The sequence below is a fragment of the Misgurnus anguillicaudatus genome, chromosome 23 (genome assembly GCF_027580225.2).
Source record: "Misgurnus anguillicaudatus chromosome 23, ASM2758022v2, whole genome shotgun sequence".
Classification (NCBI taxonomy): Eukaryota; Metazoa; Chordata; class Actinopteri; order Cypriniformes; family Cobitidae; genus Misgurnus; species Misgurnus anguillicaudatus.
This window is the reverse complement of record NC_073359.2, coordinates 28,502,683-28,509,305: the sequence shown is the minus strand read 5'-3', so window position 1 is coordinate 28,509,305 and position 6,623 is coordinate 28,502,683. Positions and strand designations below refer to the sequence as shown.

The 6,623-nt window shown below is 38.0% G+C and overlaps 1 pseudogene; it reads left to right on the top strand.

Annotated features, from left to right (window-relative positions):
• Positions 1-1,943: 1,943 nt before the first annotated feature.
• On the top strand, positions 1,944-2,101 carry LOC129454357 (5.8S ribosomal RNA; annotated as a pseudogene).
• Positions 2,102-6,623: the final 4,522 nt, after the last annotated feature.

The window sequence follows — 6,623 nt, the reverse complement described above, 5'->3', positions numbered from 1 at the left end:
ATTCACTTAAATTTTCATTTAATTTTTTCTAAAAACTAGACTTTTTTTAGGTAATTTTGCTCATCAAGAAAATTCTTAATTTAAGAATTTTTAGATTTTTTACTGAAAACAAGACAAAAATACTAAGAATTTGTTTTCTTTAATTTCCTTGAAAATCTTTTTTTTTTTTGCAGTGTATATTATATAATATACACTGCAAAAAAAAATCTTAGTATTTTTGTCTTGTTTTCAGTACATATATCTAAAAAAAAAATCTGCCAATGGGGTAAGCAATTTTTTCTTGAAATGTTCTTGAATTTAGTGTTTAAGAAAAATGTTCAAGATTTTTTTGCTTGTTTTATGCACAAAATCACTTAAATTTGATAGTTTTGGTCTAAACTTTTTTTGCTCATCAAGAAAAAGCATCTTAATTTAAGAATTTTAAGATTTTTTTACTGAGAACAAGACAAAGATACTAAGAATTGTTTTTTCTTGAAAATCTTGTTTTGCAGTATAGCATTAAGATGAACCTCTGCAATCTCGCCCTGACCATAGCAGCGAAAACTGTGAGATTTTTTCGGACGGTCGCAGTCTGTCTTCCCAGATGATTTGGGGTCACAATTATTCAAAGCTTAATTGCATAAACTGCCGCTACACGCCAGATGTTCTGCCGTCTTTCTAAGTCCTGAAACGTTCCAGATGGCTGGAGGAGAAATATGAGCCGCTTATGATATATCGCAGCCATAAAAAATTATTTGGTGCTGGAGAGGATGGTTGAGTTTTCACGACCTTCCCTGTGTGGCTCCTGCTGTTGGTCCGTCAGATGGGGGAATGGCCGATCCTTACCCATAATGCATCATGGTACAGCTGGATAATATTTGGTGAGTGTTGGTTAATGTGTTCGTGAAAGTCAAAGAACTTTGTGTGAACTTTGCTGTATGTTAACTAGATTGCCAGCCAAATACAAATAAAGTGTAATCAAGGGTTAGTAGTTTCTTTAAACATTAAAAAACGCTATTAATCATGAAGAAGCTCTAAAAGCCACAAATTTGGTGTTTTTTTCATTTTAGATTACCTGAACCATCTTCAAAGGTCTTCAGAACTCAAGCTCTGTTTTCGTGCCGTATGTCCCTCTGTGGGGACCGTAGGAATTGTCCTTCATGTCTGCCTCCACCGATAGGCTCTCATCCTCACACGGGTGCCAACGCCAGCTGCCGCGGGCCATGCTTGGGGCGTCTTCGGACCTCTGAGGATGAGAACAGCCATTGTTCCTGAGGTCCGGCTAGCCAGCGACAAATACTAGCGTGTCATCCCGTCCCATGCTAGCGGTCAGAAACGATCGCAGAGACAGTTGGGATTTGCTGAAAGCGAAAGATAAGACTTCAGAGTTTGTGCACGGCACCCAAACCAGTGCTGATCTGTCACTGGTGCTTATACAGTCAGTGCCCTGCTGAAAAACAATAAAACCATTACAGAAAATTCTAAAGGTTTCCATTAAAATACCAATAGGAACCATTAGATTTTACCATTAAAACCATTACACTGTAGTGTGTTTTGGGCCATATTCCATTAGAACCAATACATAAAACCAATAGAACCAATACATACAATTAGAGACCAACAAAAACCAATACACTGTAGTGTGTTTTGGGCCATATTCCATTAGAACCATTACAATTCCCAATAAAACCAATTTAGAATTAGAATAATGGTTTTATTTTTTTTATTCAGCAGGGTGGTGACAGATATAGTATGCAGTTTATATAATAGATATTATATATTAAAATGTGTAGTTCTTTAAAAATAACATAAAAACTGTATGTTTTTTCAACATGCTCTCACGGCAAGTCGTGTTATAATCACAAAAAAATATTAATTTGTGTCCATGGCACAAAATTCAGCTTTTTTGTGCCTTGAGCACGAATGTCTTTTTCGTGTCACAATTTCTATACAGTAAAACTGACAACTCTTTGCGGTGGATCACTCGGCTTGTGCGTCGATGAAGAATGCAGCTAGCTGCGAGAACTAATGTGAATTGCAGGACACATTGATCATCGACACTTCGAACACACATAGGGTCGCTTTCCCGTTGATCGGACCCGCGCCTCCTTCGACAGCCCCCTCCAGGGGGGCCGGTGGGTCGCGGGGCCGCGGCTGGAGCGTCGAGTTTTTAGACCAAAAATATACAATTTAAGTGATTTTGTGCATAAAACAAGCAAAAAAAATCTGCCAATGGGGTAAGCAAATTTTTCTTGAATTTAGTGTTTAAGAAAAATGTTCAAGATTTTTTTGCTTACCCCATTGGCAGATTTTTTGCTTGTTTAATGCACAAAGTCACTTAAATTTGATGTTTTTGGTCTAAAAACTAGACTTATTTTCTTGGGTCGTTTGCTCATCAAGAAAAGGCATCTTGATTTGGGAATTTTTTGATGTTTTTACTGAAAACAAGACACAAATACTAAGAATTTTTTCTTGAAAATAATTTTTTGCAGTGTAAAATGACACAAAAAAGACATTTGTGCTTAAGGCATAGAAAAAAGCTGAATTTTGTGCCATGGACACAAATAAATTAATAAAAATTTTCGTGACTATAACACGACTGTCTGTGAGATCAGTCTGATTATTTTTCAAAATTGATTACTTTAATTCAATTTCTGTAGGCCACTTTAAATCACAAACAAAAACATGAAAAGCACTGTTTATTTGATTCAATTTTTAGCTAATTTCTTTATTTACATGTAAATATTTATATGCGATTAATTAGATTAATTAACTGTCACATAATGTAATTATTGTAATAATGTAATTAGATTTTTTCAAATGTAAACAGCCCTATTTATAACATGATAAGACCGGCATCAGCGAACGGCTGCTTTAACATTATAAGTAAAAAATATCGTCTTTACCGCTGAATAAATGTAACAATCAGATTGCCAATTTCATACCGTTGTTCTTGATATGTTTAACTTGATCTACTAAACCCATCTTGCACCTGTAGGGAAAAGCACTTTTAATGTTAACATTTTCATACGTCGTAATGAAGCTCTGCTCCTCTGTTGAAGTCTCGGAGTTTGATTGAGAATCGGCGAGTCAATGTGTCTGTTTTATGAATTCGCCGGTTAAGTGGCTTTGCCAGGCGTGACAGCAGTCGTTCTCTCGGGTTTAATGGATACTTCCAAACCTAGCGGTTTTTAATATTACATTTCCAATATTAAACACTTCGTCAGCTCGGTGCCCGGAGGAGAGATACCACCATGACAGATGATAACATTTCCAACTCGTTAAAAATGCAAGAGATCGAGTCTCGAATCGAGGGGCTGACGGGGAGGAGAAGTTCGCTTTCGCTCAAGTGTACCTTCTCGATTCGTCGGCGGGGTTCATTAAGGGCAGGTCTTGAGGTTCAGATTGAAACCTGCGTGTGTGTGTTTACCTGTGGGTTTTCTGCTTTCAACACAGCCAGACTCTTTAGATTCTGCTGAAGTCAGCACAGGAGAGATGGACTGACGGTATTGTTGACGGTGTGCTCAGATGGGAGTATGAGGTCATGTTGCTGAGGGTTTTTTTTCACTTTTTATCAGCTAGTCACAAAATATACATCTTGAAGTTACATGCAAAAATATCTGAAGGGTATTCCATTAGATTACAAAAAGCACAGCAAGTGGCATCACCAAAGAAATCTATGTCAAATATGAAATTCATAATTGTATCTGCCTTGCCAGAGCTTTTTTTTGAAGAACACACATATGTAATGTATAACGAACATTCTGTATGACGTAATGTACACCCCAAACCCTGCCAAAGGTTAACTGACTTGGCTCTTGAATCACCGATGGAACGACCAGGCCTTCATCCCAGACCTCCTCTCAGTCCCTTGGATCCTTCTCGGCTTGCGTGTTTTCTCGGTGCTGTGTGAACTCCCACGACGCCGATGTCATCTCCACTTGTGCGGAGCAGTGAGACAGTCATTAACGTGTTCTTCTCTTCAGCGCACACATGAGCCGGGCCACCTGCACGGCGCCGCGCGGCCCACACCGCTAATTGGTGCAACAGCAAGTCATAAATTAGAGGGCAGGGTGAAGGTGTGAAGGACGAATCCACAGCGATGGCCTTTCAGAAGACTTTCACAGCGCTGAACAAGTGCAAGATGGCAAACTATTCTGAAAACTAGAAAAGTTTCACTCGATGGATGCGTGGATAAGTTACGAAGAGAAAAATTGAATTGTGCCAACATAATAATGACTTCCTTGCACAAAAAATTAAAAAAAAATGTTGAATTGTATTATATTATGAAGGAAGGGCAATTATATCAAATTTTTATTTAGTTTAGGATATCTTTCAGGATAGAAGGACAGACAGACATAGAACTTAAGATAGATAGACAGACAGACAGACAGAAAGGCAACATATGATAGATTCATAGACAGGCAAACAGACAACGTTAAATAGACAGACAGACAGACAGACAGACATAAAACATAGGATAGACAGACAGACAATGATATATAGACAAACAGACAGACAGACATACCTAGAACGTAGGATAGACAGACAGACAATGATATATAGACAAACAGACAGACAGACATACCTAGAACGTAGGATAGACAGACAGACAGACAGGTGATAGATAGACAGACAGACAGACAGACAGACAGACAGACAGAAAAACAGACAGACAGACAATGTCTGTAGATAGATAGATAGACAGACAGACAGACAATGTCTGAAGATAGATAGATAGATAGATAGATAGATAGATAGATAGATAGATAGATAGATAGATAGATAGATAGATAGATAGATAGATAGATAGATAGATAGATAGATAGATAGATAGATAGACAGACAGACAGACAGACAGACAGACAATGTCTGTAGATAGATAGATAGATAGATAGACAGACAGACAATGTCTGTAGATAGATAGATAGATAGATAGATAGATAGACAGACAGACAGACAGACAGACAGACAGACAGACAGACAGACAGATAGATAGATAGACACTAGACAGATAGACAGATCGAGAGACAGACAAACAGACAGACAGACAATGTCTGTAGATAGATAGACAGACAGACAGACAGATAGACAGACAGATATAGATAGATAGATAGATAGATAGATAGATAGATAGATAGATAGATAGATAGATAGATAGATAGATAGATAGATAGATAGATAGATAGATAGATAGACAGACAGACAATGTCTGTAGATAGATAGACAGACAGATAGATAGATAGATAGACAGACAGACAGACAGACAGACAATGTCTGTAGATAGATAGACAGACAGATAGATAGACAGACAGATATATAGACAGACAGATAGACAGACAGACAGACAGACAGACAGACAGACAGATAGATAGATAAGATAGACAGACAGACAGACAGATAGATATGACAGACAGACAGACAGACAGACAGACAGATAGATAGGACAGACAGATAGATAGATAGATAGATAGATAGATAATGTTAGATAGATATAGACAGACAGACAGACAGACAAACAGACCTAGAATGTAGGATAGACAGACAGACAGACAGACAGACAGACAGACAGACAATAGATAGATAGATAGATAGATAGATAGATAGATAGATAGATAGATAGATAGATAGATAGATAGATAGATAGATAGATAGACAGACAGACAGACAGACAGACAGACAGACAGACAGACAGACAGACAGACAGACTTAAAACGTAGGATAGACAGACAGACAGACAGACAGACAATGATAGACAGACAGACAGACAGACTTAGAATGTACAATAAACAGACAGAAAGAAAGACTGATAGAAAGACAACATATGATAGATGGATAGACAGACAAGAAGAGCTTCCTCTCCACTCAGAGTTAAAAAAAGGTGTTTAAATGGAGACTCATCAGCTGGTGTCTCTGGCTGGCTGTGCTGGGAACAGTCAAGTGATAATTTGTTCTCGAGCGTCCCTGCGCATACTATTCTCTCTTTCTCTCTGAATACTGAGAATTTAGCGATACACACGAGGATCATTAAAGATGAGACGTATCCTAAATCACGTCTGTGACCCAATAACTGAAAAACCTAATGATGCAGTTCACCCATATAAACCTTCACTGCTGATATAATGTCTGTTTTTACCACTGTTATTCACCACCTGATATTCATTCTTTCTGAATCACAAGAGACCCTAGTGATGGACCAAATGTACAATAACAATTTGGCAAACTTGGCAAGTTAATCAGATCAGATTTCATAACCAGAACAATCCACTTCATAATTGTGATTTGGCTCACAGTGTGACTACAATGAAATAAACACATCATGACAAGGACAAATCCACAAGAGTCCTCATAAACACTCTTACCTGCAGTAAACTGTAATGAAACATGTCAAACGACATTCATCAGTACGAATGAAAGCATTCGGATGTGAGGGATGCTCTTTGAAATCGTCATGACGACCAATTAGAATCCATTACCTGAAACAATGCGCGATGTCAAGCGCTCGGCAGTTAGCACAGTCGTGTAATTAACTCCAGGCTATTCTGGAAGGACGCCTGGCGCGGAATCATGCAAATGTTTTTCTTCATTAATTCGGAAAATAATCCCAACAGGTGGAGTTTTGCATTAGCTAATATCATAGCCGG